We start from the raw sequence: 17,527 nt of genomic DNA, 5'->3' as shown, positions 1-17,527 counted from the left end.
TTCCGATGCCGGGAATCGAACCCGGGTCCCCTGGGTGAAAGCCAGATATCCTAACCGCTGGACGACATCGGAATAGTTATTTTCAAATAAAACTTTAAAGTTTATATAAATTTTTGTTTTTGGAGTGGAAGCCTCCTAAAAAGAAGCTTCTAGACCGACTCTTCCTAGAACGGCCTCTCTTTTCCATTAAAAATTAAAGGATTAAATTTCTATTTTTAATAGTTGAAAGACTATAAGTTAATGTAATTAACACGATATCATCTAAAAAAAATATATTGAAATGGGTTACTTTGCTTCAAAATTGCAGCATTACCGCCATGGAGAACGATGCATAGGAGAGTCCGATGAACTTGCAAGCTTCACGATCACCACCAAAAGGGCTACCAGACTCGTTATAGGTCGTCGAAACTATGATAAAGAGAAGATTTTACAAACTCCCTAATTATCATGTTGCACTCGTGTTCGTGTCGTGCCATTTTTTGGTTCGCGTTAAAATGAGTAAATCCAAACCCAATCCAAAAACTTTCGTGTCATAATCGTGTTAACCTGTTCGGGTTAGTGTCGATTTCATGTCGTGTTTTTGGGTTACATATAATTTTATTATGCATATATATTAGATAACTTTTAAAAATATAAGAAGATATGAAACTATTTTTAAATGCGTTATGTCCCTTTTAAATTAGTATATTAACACTAAGCACCAAAAAGTCCACTAATATCATGTTAGGGGGGCATGTAATATGTTTATAACAATTTAGGAGGTTCGAATCATATTTGCAAGTAATAATTATAATTTTATTATCTTTATTAATAAAGTGATATAAAAACATGAGAGAATATAATAATACGTTTAAATATTCATGCAATTTCGCGTCATTTTCAGGTTAGCATATGAATCCTAACCCAATCCAAAAATTTACGTGTCAGTTTCGTGTCAACCCAAAATGATACATTACCTACTAAGCTAAACCCAAACACTAAAATTGCGTGTCGATTTCGTGTTGTGTAATCGGATCATGTGTATTTTTGCCACCTCTAATACCTGCTGAACATGTGGCAACAACAAACCCCTCTAGACGAGGTTGTGGTTTAATTATTTTAACAAGAATCCATCCAATAAAAAGGTTAACCCAATGTTAATAACCATATACCACCTAAAGTTGGCAGACACGTTCAATTTAAGTTCAAATCGAACCTTATGTATCAATTTAGCCCTAAAGTTGGCAATATTTAAGAAATTATGAGCTAATTTCTTAAATATTGCCAATTTTAGGGCTAAGTTGATACATAAAGTTCAATTTGAGCTAAACTAGTCATACCTACCATCTTCAAGGGTCATTTTGACCATTAATTCATTAAAACTGATTATATTCGGGTCAATTGGTCAAAATTTACCAACTTAAGAACTGAGTTGATACCTAAATTCAATTTGCGCTAAATTGATCTTGATTGTCAATTTCAGAGACCATTTTCACCCTTAATTCTATAATTCTATCTAAATTTTCACATATCATAACAATGAGAGAATTGGTTAAGTTAAAATATGTATCTCTTTAGAAAAAAAAATCAGGGTGTTAATAGATTATTGTAACAACTCCAGTCTTGAGGTTTTCAATAAACCACTTTAGCAAGTTTCATAGGATCATGGGGTTAAATGCACCATTGGTCACTGAACTTATACAGTTGTCTCAAAGTGGTCACTCAACTTCAATTTGTCTTAATAAAATCACTTAACTTTGAGTTTTGTCTCAATTAGGCCACTCCAGCGATTTCGATTATTAAAAAGGATCAGAATGATGATATGAGTGAGACATCAGCATAAGTCAATGTTAAGCCCAAAATATACCTAAAATATCATATATAAATACATCAAGTTTACATTGAAATCGTGCTAATTATATTCATTTAGAGTACTTTTACGTCTTTATATACTTATTTGATGCAAGGTACTTAATTATTTGGTTAAATCCAAATAGGAGCTAAAACAGAGCTAAAACGAAGGAAAAACCTAAGTTACGTGCCAAAAATACGTATTAATCAGAGGACCGACTCAAGGAGACAAGAAGCAGCCGAGAGACGGGGAAAACATCCCTATCGCGACTGAGATTTTCAAAATTTCAGTCGCGACACGCTAATATCATTCTCCAAAGATCGAAGTTTTTCAGCCTTCTTCCATGCCCCCTGTCGCGACTGAGATTCTTGGAATCTCAGTTGAGACAGCGAAGAATTCTGCACAGCTTTCACATGTCATAAATCCAAAAAAACGCGTCTGTTCGTTTGGATAAAAGCGATCCTTCACCAGCGGACACGACCCTACAATTACAACCATTCACCAACTATAAATAAGTGATTCATTTCAGAATTCAGGAGTTGGAAAAAGTTGGAGAAATTATAGTTTAGAGAGAGTTGTTATTATGTTCTGATTCAGAAAAGAGTTAGAAGTTCAGATTACATTTCTGTAAAAACAAACTTGATGTACACAAGTCGTTCTTAGATTAGTTATAAACACAGTAGTGATTAGTTTAGTTTCAAAGATTGTTCAGAAACAAGTTCTCATTCTGGTAGTGGACCTAGCGATCTCTATTCCGAAGATTCAGCGAGAAGAACTAACGGCTGAAGCGCAAAAGGGACTGACAAACCTACGGAGTTTGAGGGAAAGATTGACAATCTGGATCTCAAAGTTTTCGTCAAAATGCTATCCATGTTTCTTCCTCTCTGTTAACTTGTGAAGATTCACAATTCATTAATAATACATTTATCTTATTCAATATATTCTTCCAGTTGTTATTTTGATTTTGTTCTAACAGAATGATTTTCAAAATGATAAACGGGTGTTTTCATTAAAACATTTTACACAGTTATATTTACAAAGAAACTTTGTTGAACACTTGAAAGAATTAGTTTTTATGGATGATATGATCGTTAGCGCGGCTTATCGGATATAAAATACCAATTTGATTAAGGTAGGAATCTGCTCCGATCTAGAGAGATTTCTACGGTTCAAAGCCATTTAATTGCATAAATTCTTGAATTATTACATGTTCATAATCTTACCAAAGTTATAGTTGCTTTCTTCGCTTAATGCGAATAAGTTTTATACATATTTCTATTTCACGAAAGCTTCTGGCTTGTGATTAATTCTCAAGACAGAATTGTACTCTAAGCTAATATAACATTCTCATCTAATCTTAATTAATCCAAATCAATACAATTAATTAAACGATTTTCTTAAAAGTTAAACCTAAAGACGTGAATAAAACTGAATTAAAATAAGTTTTAGTTAAAAAGCGTTCCCTGTGGGTTCGATATCTTTTATTACTACAAGCGTATACCGTGCACTTGCGGAAATCGCTCAACAAGTTTTTGGCGCCGTTGCCGGGGAACGCCAAATTTTTTAACAAAAATTTAGATTTTTCGTGTTTTATTATTCGAATCTAGGTTTATACATACTTATTTTCATTTTTGCAATTTATTAACATATTTATTTTTCAAATTCTGTTTTGAAGGTAGTTTCGGTTCGTGCACAATTTCAGGTTCATGCGCAGTTCTCGAAGTTCAGGCATTGCATCAAACCCGTTAGACCCAGAAATTGAAAAAACCATTAAAAAGAACAAGAAAAACAAAAACAAAACTCCATTAAAGACAAATACCGAGCCAGATATTATGGCAGACCCACCAACACTTATGGATTACGCTAGGCCAGGGGTGGCCGGTGTAACCAATAGTATCGTTAGACCTAGAATAACCGCAAACCATTTTGAAATTAAGCCAACATTGCTTAATATGTTGCAAAATAATGTAACATTTTACGGGTTACCTAACGGAAATCCTAACACCCATTTGACAAATTTCCTTGAAATTTGTGACACTTTTAAAATACCAGATGTGACTGCCGAAGCAATCAAACTTCGCCTTTTTCCTTTCTCTTTGAAAGATAGAGCCAAAGAGTGGTTAACTTCGATGCCAGGCGCAACGTTTGCAATTTGGGAACAATTAGCCCAAGCATTTTTATCAAAATATTTTCCCTTAGCAAAAACCGCAAGAGTCATAAAAGAGTTAACATCTTTTTCTCAAAATGATAATGAAACTCTTTATGAGACTTGGGAATGTTTTAAAGAACTTCAACGTTTATGCCCACACCACCAATTGCCTGCTGAACTTCTAATGCAAACATTTTATATTGGACTAAATCCTACAACTAGAGGTTCATTAGATGCTATGTCGAGAGGGCTATTTATGAAAAAGACATCAGCCCAAACAAGAGAACTTTTGGAGGAAATGGCAATCAACAGCAGTATGTGGCCCGCGGAACGTGGACATATACCGATGGCAAAACCATCATCCTCAACCACATCATCGATTAAAGGTATAGCGAACCTTGATCCAGTCGCGATGTTACAAGCCCAATTTTCTGCCTTATCGCACAAAATTGATAGGTTTATGGCACCGTGCGATACCAATGGTAATCCAATCCAAACAGATGTGGATTATGAAAATATGAGTGAGATCGAACAGGTAAATTTTGTCAAAGGGAAAAACCAAACTAATAATCCTTATTCTAATACTTATAATTCTGGATGGAGGCATCATCCTAACTTTAACTGGAAAGATAACAATAATAATGCAAATGCTAATCAAAATCGTACCAATAATTATCAAAATCAATCAAGAGATACGATTAGCACTTTATCTTCTAAAATCGACAAATTTATAGATGCTATGAGTGGAAAAGTAAGTAATCACGACGATGGTTTTAAACGGATCGAGAATAAATTCGATCAGCTTATTAAAAACCATTCATCTAGCATCCATAATTTGGAGGTCCAAATTGGTCAACTTGCTAAATCAATTCCATCCCGAAAAGAGGGAAGTCTTCCCAGCCATACGGAGGAAAATCCGAAAGAGCATGTAAAGGCTATCACTCTTCGTTCAGGGAAAAATTATCTAGGTCCGGAAATGCCCGGAGATTCGACTTTACTAGGAATTGATTTACCAAAGTCCAAAGAAGATACATCAAACATAAAAAGTTCACCAATTGACTCAAGTACAAAAACTTTTGTACCCAAACCACCTTTTCCGCATAAAGTCCGAAATAAGGACTATGACAAACAACTTTTAACATTTCTGGATAAACTTAAAAATTTGCACATTAATTTAACATTTATGGATGCAATTACGCAAATTCCTAACTATGGTAAGTTCTTAAAGGATTTAATTTCGAAGAAAATTAGTTGGGAAGGAATTTCATCTATTTCGCTAACTGAGGACTGTAGTTCAATAGTGTTAAGTACTTTGCCCACTAAACTCAAAGATCCCAGATGTTTTACTATTTCGTGTAAGTTGGGAGATATTGAATTCCCAAGTTGTCTTTGTGACTTAGGAGCAAGTATAAACTTAATGCCGTTGTCTATTTTTAATAAGTTAGGTTTAGAAGAAGATATCAAACGTACCAATATGGTTTTGCAATTAGCGGATCAAACCACTAAGAGACCATATGGTATAATTGAGGATGTTTTAGTTAAAGTCGACAAATTTATTTTTCCTACCGATTTTGTTATATTAGATTTTGCATATGACGTTAATTATCCACTAATTTTTGGTAGACCGTTTATGAACACGGGACATGATCTAGTTGATGTGTCGGAAGGGAAAGTAGTTTTAAGGATAGGAGAAGATAAGATCGAGTTTAATATGAACAAAGCGATGAAATATCCTATGGAGGAATTCGCTTGTATGAAACTTGACTTAGTTGAAGAATGTGTTAATGACGTTATTCAAAAAGAAGAAATAATAGAACCTATAATGGGTGAAGAATTAGAAGATAAGGACCTAGAGCCTTTGATTCGAGAAGATGGACCAGTTCCGCCTTCGATTATAATACCCCCTAAATTAGAACTTAAAGAATTACCCAGTCATTTGAGGTACGCTTTCTTAGGCGAAGGCGATTTTCTACCTATAATTATCTCTAACAAATTGACACATGATCAAGAAGAAAAATTGAAAAAGGTTATTAGAAATAGGATAGGAAGTATGGGATGGGAAATTTCAGACTTGAAAGGAATTAATCCTAGTATCGTAATGCACAGAATTCACTTAGAAGAAGATAAGCCACCTAAAGCGGATAGGCAAAGACGCTTAAATCCGAACATGAAAGAAGTAGTAAAAAATGAGATTACTAAACTTTTAGACAATGGAATCATTTATCCGATCTTGGATAGTGAATGGGTTAGTCCAATCCATTGTGTACCTAAAAAGGGAGGCATAACTGTTGTAAGGAATGACGAAGGTGAATTAATACCTACGTGAACCACCACCAGTTGGAGGGTTTGTATAGACTATAGGAACATAAACAAAGCAACTAGGAAAGATCATTTTCCTCTACCTTTCATTGATCAAATGATCGAAAGGATAGCCGGTCATGCATTTTATTATTTCCTAGATGGTTATTCCGGATTCTTTCAAATTTACATTTACCCGGATGACCAAGACAAAACAACCTTCACATGTCCTTATGGAACATTTGCATATAGGAGAATGCCCTTTGGTCTATGTAATGCACCAGCAACATTTCAACGTTGTATGACAGCAATATTTAATGATTTCATTGAAGATATCATGGAAGTTTTTATGGATGATTTTTCAGTTTATGGAGATTCTTCCGATGCATGTTTACAGAACTTAGATAAAGTATTGTCTAGATGTGAAGAAACGAATTTAGTATTAAATTGGGAAAAATGTCATTTCATGGTAGATGAAGGAATTGTTTTAGGTCATAAGATATCTGAAAAAGGTTTAGAAGTGGATAGAGCAAAGACTTCAGTTATAGAAAATTACCCCCACCAACTACTGTTAAGGGAGTAAGGTCATTTTTAGGTCATGCAGGTTTTTACAGGAGATTTATAAAAAAACTTCTCTGTAATTTCCAAGTCACTTACTAATTTGCTTATGAAAGATTCAACTTTTGATTTTAATGAGGATTGCTTACAAGCTTTCAATACATTGAAAACAGCTTTAGTCAGTACACCTATAATATCGAAACCCGATTGGAATTTACCTTTTGAAATTATGTGCGATGCAAGTGACTTAGCTGTAGGATGTGTATTAGGTCAAAGGAAAGATAAGAAACTTCATATTATATATTATGCGAGCCACACATTGTTCGGTGCACAGTTAAATTACACCACAACTGAAAAAGAAATGCTAGCGGTAGTGTTTGCATGTGATAAGTTTAGGTCATACCTGCTAGGATCTAAAGTCATCATTTATACCGATCATGCAGCTTTAAGATATTTATTTGCTAAGAAAGATGCAAAACCGCGTCTTATTAGATGGGTCCTGTTATTACAAGAATTTGACATAGAGATTAAAGATAAAAAGGAAATTGAAAACCTTGTCGCCGATCATATATCAAGACTTGAAGATGAAAACGGTCCCATCGGTGAAACATTAGGCATTCGAGATGATTTCCCTGATGAGTATCTCATGCAAGTACAAAGTGTCATAGCACCATGGTATGCAGATATAGCCAATTACTTAGCTGCTCATGTTGTACCAGATGGATTAAATTCTCAGCAAAAGAAGAAATTCTTTTCGGAAGTTAAGAGATATTTTTGGGAAGATCCATTCTTGTTCAAAACATGCGGCGATGGAATGCTTAGGAGATGCGTTAGTGAGTTTGAATATGACTCTATAATGTTAGAATGTCATGCAAGCGCTTATGGAGGTCATAACGGCGTAAGCAAAACAGTAGCTAGAATATTAGAATGTGGATTCTTTTGGCCTACCATGTTTAAAGATGTCCGTTCATTTATTATCCGTTGCGATAAATGTCAAAGAACCGGGAATTTAGGAAGGAAAGATGAGATGCCTCTCACAAACATGTTGGAAGTTGAAATCTTCGACGTGTGGGGAATCGATTTCATGGGCCTTTTTCCTTCTTCTTTTGGCAAAAACTATATGTTAGTAGCCGTAGATTATGTTTCAAAGTGGGTTGAAGCAATTGTAACCCCGGCAAATGATTCTAAGGTAGTTGTTAAGTTTTTAAATGAAATATTTTGCCGATTTGGAGTCCCTAGAGTTATGGTAAGCGATGGAGGTACTCATTTCATAAATAGAAGCTTTGAGTCGCTTATGAGAAAATACAGAGTACACCACCATGTATCTACGCCATACCATCCTCAAATGAATGGTCAAGCGAAAATATCAAATAGAGAACTCAAATGGATACTTGAGAAAACAGTTTCATATTCTAGAAGAGACTGAACACATAAACTTAACGATGCGTTATGGGCATACCGTACTACATTTAAAACACCTATAGGAATGACACCTTATAGACTAGTCTATGGTAAAGCTTGTCATTTACCAGTAGTGTTAGAACATAAAGCATATTGGGCTATAAAAACCCTTAATTATGATTTGCAAAGCGCAGGAAAAAAGCGTTTGTTCGACTTAAACGAGTTGGATGAATTACGCTATTTATCCTACGAAAATGCAAGGGTTTATAAGGAAAAAGTTAAAAAATGGCATGATGCCAGAATTAAAATTAAAAGCTTTAATGTTGGGGATAAAGTTTTGCTTTTTAATTCCAGATTAAAGTTGTTTCCAGGTAAGCTCAGGTCTAGATGGAATGGACCGTTTGTGGTTATTAAAACATTTGATTATGGGGCTTTAGAGTTAGAAAATTCCAAAGGCGATCGATTTAAGGTTAATGGTAATCGATGCAAAATTTATTACGAATGAGCTCCAATTCAAGCAATTGAATTCGTGGACGAATTCTATGAAAATTAATTTATTTAGTTTTCATATTTTTTTAATTTTTAGTTTTTCTTATCTTTTGTTCATAATTTTTATTTTTATTTTCTTTTTCAATTAATCTATTTTTTTTTTCATTTTTAGGTTAATTTATTTTTGTTTTTATTTTTTGTTTATTTTTATTTTTGAATTTGTGTACAAATAAGTTTTTTGTAAAATAAAATTCCAATCTAGTCATGTTTTGAAATATTTCATAAAGTAGTAAGTGTTTTTGAGAAAATATATATTTAAAAATCTCCGTGGAGATTCTAGAAATCTCAGTTGAGATTCTCCATGTTTTATATTTAGGGAATTCTCAGTTGAGATTCCAGAAATCTCAGTTGAGATTTTCAGTCAGTTTTATCCAAAAGGTATCGGTTTGACACCTTTTCATTCTCAACAGACACAACTTTTCACTTAAGTAACCTATATATTCCTGCATATTCAGAATTCTTTCATTTTATTTCATCTCTTTCAGAATTCTGAATTTCTTTCTTCCTTTCCAAAGGTTACAGACACAATTTTATTCACAAACATGACCACCTCTCTGAGAAATGCTAGGAAGAACACTCCTTGTCACACCCGACCCTAAACAACCTCAATCGGCATCGAGCGTGAAATAGAAAGATCATAATCAATACTTAGAAGTCTCCAATTTATCCAAATATCATTATATTACAATTGCAATACCAAAGTTCTAACCATAATTCTAACAATAAGCAGCCAACTTCCAAACCTCGCCTAATCGGTCGGTAACCTTCTCTATATCCTGTACTTTCTCACCTAAAAACATTAAAACATTTAAAAACGTGAGACAAAAATCTCAGTAAGAAACTATCAGCCATAAAAACTAACTTTACTTAACATAGCTACATATATACGTTTATAAAGTGCTTTCATCAAAACCTTATAAAATATACTCAAAACGTAAGTTCATAATATAGTCAAAGTAGTAAACCAAAACCATAAAAATATATAATCTTGTATCCATTCTTGAGTTCAAAACCTTCTAAAATATTGTAATCAAATAAGTGTTTTATCAAACCAACTCGTATTTAATCAAACGTAAAACCTTATATCAAAATCAATCATAACCGAAAACATAATCCAAATGAACTTAAAACATTGTATCCATCCTCGAGTTTCTCCCCTTAAGTATCAATCCATAACCACATATATAGTCGAGACGTCTCTTAACATTGTCTATCCCATATGGTCTTACCCAACACTTCACTGCCATACCCAATAGGTCTTCAGACTGTGTACACAGGCCATGTCCCTCACTGAACATGGTCTTCAAATATAAAACCACCGATCCGGATAACTCTCGATGGATATAAAATCATAAAATCATAACGTATTCAAATTTCCTTTCACAATCAAATTCCAAACTATTTCATAACCATAAATCATTTGGCTTCAATTAGCCATTTGTATCATAAAAATCATATTTGGACTTCAATCCAAAATAATAACAACAATAACCGCAATAGATTTCTCAATCCAAAAACAATTCGTAAGAAATCATCAAATTCATTTTGTTCAATATATACTAGGACAAATCTCTCGCTTTGCTTCGGGTATTTAGAAAATATAATCATTTTAATAAATTGAAGAATAAAATTTAATAAGAAATGGCAAAGATAACTATATAAATTTAAATATAAATATTAAAAAAATAATGTTTTCTAAAAAAAATTCAATAGTTTAGTAAGTTAATATGTGATGGAAGCAAATATTACAACAATAACAGATTGAGTTTCTGAAAATGCAAAGTATAAATTAAATTATTTACTTTATTTTGATTATATATTGATTTATTTAGCATCTAATCTCGCATATATTTATATCTTCAATTTGATAATAAAGATAATATTTTTTATTTGGTAAAGCCTAAAGTCATATGACTCCTATAAATGTTTTTTTATCTTCCCAAACTTTTATAACATTTAAAAAAAATTACATGTGGTTCATAATAAGTAGTTTGATTGAAAAAACCATTACATTAAACATTATATGCAATTCACTGTGAAAACATATATTATTATATAGATATATGACGCGCGCACACACAAAATCGTGAAAACATTATACAATACATGAGGCTTGCAAACAAACAAAAATTAAAAACATATTTTTCCAAAAGAAAAAGAAACAAAACTTAAAAACATAAAAGCATAAAGATACCGGTCCAATAAAATATCCAAGAGCCGGTTATCATGTTCTGCCTAGAACTTGGGTGCAGCCAAATTCCTTGAAAGTTTCCAAAAATGAACCTTCTGTCCAAAACACATATCAAATAAGCTTATTGTACCACACACACCTAGCAACAAATAATCACTCACAAACCTGAAAATAGAACCACACAAATGTTTAGATCAATCTATCTGATTACAAAATAGGTTAAAAAATTCAAAATCCCCATCGAAAAAGAAGACGAACTGCAAAAGATAAAAAAAAAGGCAAGGTCCAAAAATACTCCTAACGTTTTGGGTCAGGAGCAATTTTACGCCTAACATCTAAAATTGTGCAATTTTACCTCTAACATGGAAAACCAAGAGCAACTTTACACCCAACGTTGATAAATTTGGTCAATTTGAGAAATAATTCATCAAACTGTCTTCTCAGTAATGAATCTTGTCATCTACACTTTACACATGCGTCATTTTTTCTGTAACAAATCACAAACATATGTTGGGATATGAAAAAAATAAAAATACATATATTGTCTTTTGTACGAATTAGATAAAAAAAATTAAAAAAATTCACCGAATTTATAAATATTAATCTCCAATCCTATTATTAAATTACAAAAAAAAAATGAAATCCTTTTTTTAGAACGAATTGATATGCAATTGGTGTAAAATAAGGAACAAAAATATTAGTGTTTTATAATAGTGTCTGAAATTGACCAAATTCTCAACGTTAGGGATAAAATTGCTTAATATGCAATTGGTGCAAAATAAGGAACAAAAATATCTGTGTTTTATAATAGTGTTTGAAATTGACAAATTATCAACGTTAGGGATAAAATTGCTTTTGGCTACAAACGTTAGGTGTAAAATTATACTATTTTAGACATTAAAAATAAGATTGCTCCTGACATAGAACGTTAGGGTATTTTTACACCTTAAAAAAACAAAATTATTCTATAAAAGAAAAGGAAAGGTTATGCCTTTTATAAAAGCCACAAATAAAGTAACTAATTAAAATGATGTCGTTTTTAAGGGAAGGGATAGGAAGGTAATTATTCCAACAAAATGAGGGCACAAATTGAAAAAAGAGATTCAAATTGAAATCTCAATTGATTTCATTCTACTGTTCATTTCACCATTCACTTTTAATTCTATAGAATAATATACCTTGAAACTAAAAACATATATGTATATATATAAATCAACCAAATCAAGCCTTAAATCAACATAATCAAGTAAAATCTGAAATTCACATAGAAATATAATCAATAGCTTCATTTGAATCATAATTTCACAATAAAAAGCAAAATCGTGAAAACCTCAAATTTTACAAAATTCCTGCATAAATCCTGAAATATCAATTTCTGAAAATTCTTTGATTATATATATCTATATACATAAAACTCAAAATATAGTTGATAGTTATTTACCTTGGCTACTAATAGAAGAAAACACACACATTCAATTCGCCTCTAAACTCTGTCTAAGACGTTTCCTCTCTAAACACTGCCGAAACTCAAAAACTCTTCGGTTAGGATTTAGATCTATAGATAAAGATGGTATGTTTCCAATTTCGAGTGATTCGGACGGTCGAATCTCCGTAAATCAAAGAAATGGTGGAGAAACGGTTCGGAATCGATAATGAAACAGAAAACAGAAAAAAAATAAATAAAGAAGATGATGATGATGCCGAAGAGATTTGGGATATATATCCCAAATCTGGCGAATATTCGGTTTGATCCTCCATCTTTATATACTCTTTTAAAAATTACTCTAAACTTTTAATTTCCACATAAACCCATCAAATTAACTCCAAACTTTTTCCTATAATACCAAATAAAAATCACACACCCAATAAATACACTATATACTAATATCAAGGTATAAAATCTAGAAATTTAGACACGGACCTGACACTCCTGCTCGTAGCAAGCGTGTTGATATCTCTTCACGCTATGGAGCATGGTTTCCCATCTACAATCATGATGAGGGAAGACAATATTTGAGGTCTAGATTGTGGAATGCTGTATATGGACGAGTTCCTGAATGAAGAACTCAGGATCAGCGATGATATGAATCGCTATCTGACAAACTTAGGATGGACCAAGTTTGCATCCATGAAGTTTCCTATTATTGGAAACTGGGTACTAGAGTTTCTGTCTACTGTTCGTTTCGTCAACAAGAGACGTGTTCGTCTCAGTTTTCGCTGTGAGGGTAAGATATTCACTTTTGGATATCCTGAACTTCATGCTTGGTTTGGTTTTCCACCACGGGACACTACTCCACACCATCCTGGCAGAGATATGACTTTGATAACAACCCAAATTATTCTTGAATAAGGAATAAGGGAAAATTAATAGAAATAATGGCAAACCATTATTCCTTCTAAAACAGATATTTATGCATGATTAATATGGAATTAATGATAATTAATGCAGGATTAATGCAGGGGTGAATATGCAAATAATGAGAAATGGAAGGAGTTTCTAGCATTATGCCACACCACGTGGACCATGGCGAGATACGCCATAACGAGATACGCCCGATGAGAGCGAGTAGTGGAGACCTGCCATAGCTCTCAAGGAGAGCATACATAAGCCTTGACGGCTCAAAGAATACGAAAAGGCGCCTTTATTACCATCCATGAATGGGAATAAATACAATTAAATGGAAATTAATAGCCATTAAAGGGGAATAAAGACTTGACTGCTCGAATACTCCAACTCTGAGGGTTTCAAGGATAAATGCTGGGATTAATGGAGAATTGATAGCAGTTAAAGATAAGTAATGACATGACTATTAATCTACATCTCCATAACATCCAAATATCATACATGGGGAAAAAGGATAACTAGATAAAGAATGAAGGATCCGCCATCAATACTCTTATGGATAAGGATCCACTGATGAATCTCCAAATGGCTTATAAAGCAAGACTCATAGTTGGCGGATCTATGGATTCCTCAACACGCCTCAAAGGGTCAAACGCCTTGGGAGACCCACCGTCAAACATCGATACGCCCAAGGAACGGCCAAGCCGATTCCCAATAAAGGCAACTAATAACCCATTAATGAGCTAACTGTCATACTTGAATAAGATCAGTAACCGCCATTAATGAGGCATTAATGGAGACTTTCTAGTTACCAAGAGTTACAACTACATGAGTATAAATAGCTTGCATCCCAAGCTATTGAGGTACACTTACTGACTCTCTACTTTTGTGCTTACAGTTTATTCTCAGAAATATTACTGACTTTGGCATCGGAGTGTCCCCGACCGATCCCAACGGAGCCTCTTAGGGAAGTGCTCCGATCAAGGATTTTTCTCCAAGTTATCAATTGGTGCGGTGAACGTGGATCTCTAACAAACAGAAGATCACAAAATCTTGATTGTATAGAGTTTCACAAAGAACAAAATAATGGAGTCAACGGAACAGAAATCTCAATATCAAACCTTGGCTCAATCAATACAACAAATTTATCCAAAGATAGGATTCTCTATAGATTGGTGGGAAAGAGTTTGCTACATCAAATCTGGAATTTTATGATAAATAAGATAAGTTTCCTCCCCTTTCTTATTCCATTTTTAATTAAAGAAATTTGAGATTTCTCACCCTTATAAAGTGCTATGAATATCGATACATGTTATTATGATAAATCTAATAAATTGTGAAAGATAAAGTCATAAAGATAGATCTTTCATTAAATCTTGCATGCTTAATATGCCTTATATTTTTATGCATGACAAGTGTAAAAGGCTATTATCATTGAATTAGTACAAGATGCATGTATAAAATCCGTAATCTTGGAATTTTACAAAAAATTCATCCATTCAAGGTGATTTTATCACTTAATATTAAGATATCATAAAAGGCTCGTGTAATTACAGATGATTTAGGTCTGATCAGTCTTTTGGATGAACATGCATATAACTATTAGAAGAAATTACAAAAAAATCATATTTAGTTTTTCTTGTACAATTCACCATCTATGTATGGCTTTTCTCATATATAGTACCTTTAATATCAAAAATTCATATTTTTGAATATTGTTTTGTCAAACAGTTATTTCATTCCCTTTTTTACAAGGATGTGTTTATTCATATAAAAACTGTTTATTTGACATTGTTAGAATTTTTGTTACCAACGCAAGAGACTTGAACATATTGAATCTATTTGTGATTATCATGTAATTGTCTCTAACTATTAAGACCATTATGGGCTGATGAATTACCAAATTGGATAAACAAAAATTTCATGACCTGAGCTAACTACAAAAGATTGCAAGTGTCAGTTTCGAATGAGAACATTAATTTATGCAAAGTTCTTAGGATATACATGAGAGTTTCTTAGAGATTATTTGGATGATGGTAGTTGAAGGTATGTGAGGGTGAATTTTGGGTAATTTTTCTTACATCCCAAATTGGAGGAGAATCATGGTACATGTCTTTTTCTTCCAAAATTACCCTTTGTCTTTTATTTTATTTATACAAATAAAATTATATAAGAGTAACTTCATATATAACTACATTATTAAACCATCACTTACCTTACTTTAATTACACCTCATTCAAATGAGGCCTTAATGATCTCTGAATTCCATTAATGCATGGATGCACAATATTGATTGCAAGTAAATAGCAACTATGTAAGATATCTTACCCAATCTAGAATGTCATGACTTTTATGATGTCTGAAATAAATATGCTATCTTGGATATTAATGCGCATTGAAATACAAAGGGCATTGTTTTTAAACCATTATCATTATGGTTATTTATTAAAAATTCATTATGATATTTATGTGCAATATTAATCTTTATGGTTATGACCGTTATATGTGATATTATTAACACAAGCATGAATTAAATTCTATTATGAATTTCTTTGGCATATAATATTTACCCGGTTTTATCCTTTGACTAAGTTCATTCTAGAGTCAGGGACCAACGTGAAGGAATTACTATGTTGATTCCAAGATGAACTAAAAATTCCATAAAGAGACATTGCATCGCACATGATATTTGCCAACGAGGCCAATGCAACAGTCTTTTGCTATGAAGTATGTTCCATGGATCAAGCCATTGATCCCCAAGATAAGTGAATATAACTTTTATGCCTTACCACAATCTTTTAATAATGGACAGGGTATGCCCCACTTCTGGAGCTCTTTCAGTACTAACCCACGAGTACAAGGGAATCGCTAATACTGCAACCAGCGCCTAACACTGACATGAAAAATAAGGCTCAATCCAAAGAAGTGTACATTCAGAGCCACTTCAGAAAAATTCATTGACTACGTCATTAGCCAAAGAGGAGTTAGAGCAAATCCAGATAAAGTAAAAGGCCTACGAGGCAAATGGCGAAAAGAGCGCCTAAATAAAAGCCCAACGAGGAGAAAGGTGAAAAGAGTGCCTAAATGAAAGCCCCACAATGGGTGAGAAAGATCCAAAGGTTGAACGGGCGGATCATCATACAAGAAAGATTGTCAACAAGCATATCAAGGTATAAAACAATTCCTCGCAGAACCGCCCTCGATGAGCAGACCAATCTGAAGGGGAGACCTGCATTTGTATCAATCTATCATGGATAAAGCTATGTGCACCATGGTTATTCTAGAAGAAGAAGGTCAACAGTTCGCCATCTATTATGTTAGCAAAATGTTGAAGGATGCGGAGACAAGATATTCGAAGCTAGATAAAATGGCTTTGGCGCTTGTGACTGAAGGTAAATAAGCAAACGTTTGGCAGCGGAAATATAAAATTTTTACCTATTTCCTTTTCCCAAGATCTGTTAATCGTTATTTCATATAAGGAGGGATTGAACATAAATACCTTTATACGATCAATCTACCGTTGCAAACGAAGTGCCCACAACTTCAAAAGAGATGGAAACTGTCTACCAATCTGCCCCTACCCGAACAGACATTCCAGACATCCGAACGACAATCCCAACGGTGGAAAAGTGGAAGAATATGTCTAGAAGCTCCTGTCCAAAATCGCGACAATCCGACGGTTCAAGCTCCAAGAATCCGCGAAATCGTGAACTGACCTGATGTAGGAGAAGCAAAACGAATTTCTCCTTTTGTATGTTTTCTACATTCATGAACATAACAAAACATATAAGTAAACGATTAGAACTCAACCAAGTAATAGCAATCAAGATAGATTGCCTCTAATTAATCAACACAAGATCAAGGAGAAAAAGAAAGAGATGAAATCAATTGATTCGGAAGCAATCGGTGGAATTTCGTCCTCTACTGTAGGGGTCGAAATTCTCAGTCTGCGGGAGAGACTAGGGTTAGCCAAAATTTGCTAATAGGAGGGGTATAAATAACCTCTTGTATCTAAACCCTAATTAGATAGAATTAGGTTACTTAATAAGAGTTGTATTCGGAATAATACTCTTGTTATTATTATTATCTATAATTATATCTAAATATAAAGATAATAATAACTTATTGATAGGATAATAATAGAAGCAATTTAATCTCATTAAACCTCCTAACTTATTTATCCTATAATTAATTTAATTCACAATC

The 17,527-nt window shown here is 33.3% G+C and overlaps 2 non-coding genes across 2 annotated transcripts; both read right to left on the bottom strand.

Moving 5' to 3' along the window:
• On the bottom strand, positions 1-72 carry TRNAE-UUC (transfer RNA glutamic acid (anticodon UUC)). The gene has a single exon. It is a non-coding gene; the product is annotated as a tRNA-Glu (tRNA).
• Positions 73-4,041: 3,969 nt separating this feature from the next.
• On the bottom strand, positions 4,042-4,148 carry LOC136210128 (small nucleolar RNA R71). Its single transcript, XR_010677835.1, has one exon. It is a non-coding gene; the product is annotated as a small nucleolar RNA R71 (small nucleolar RNA).
• Between the last annotated feature and the right edge of the window lie 13,379 nt (positions 4,149-17,527).

Source organism: Euphorbia lathyris, chromosome 10, assembly GCF_963576675.1.
Source record: "Euphorbia lathyris chromosome 10, ddEupLath1.1, whole genome shotgun sequence".
NCBI classification, from domain to species: domain Eukaryota; kingdom Viridiplantae; phylum Streptophyta; class Magnoliopsida; order Malpighiales; family Euphorbiaceae; genus Euphorbia; species Euphorbia lathyris.
This window is presented reverse-complemented; position numbering and strand designations above follow the sequence as displayed.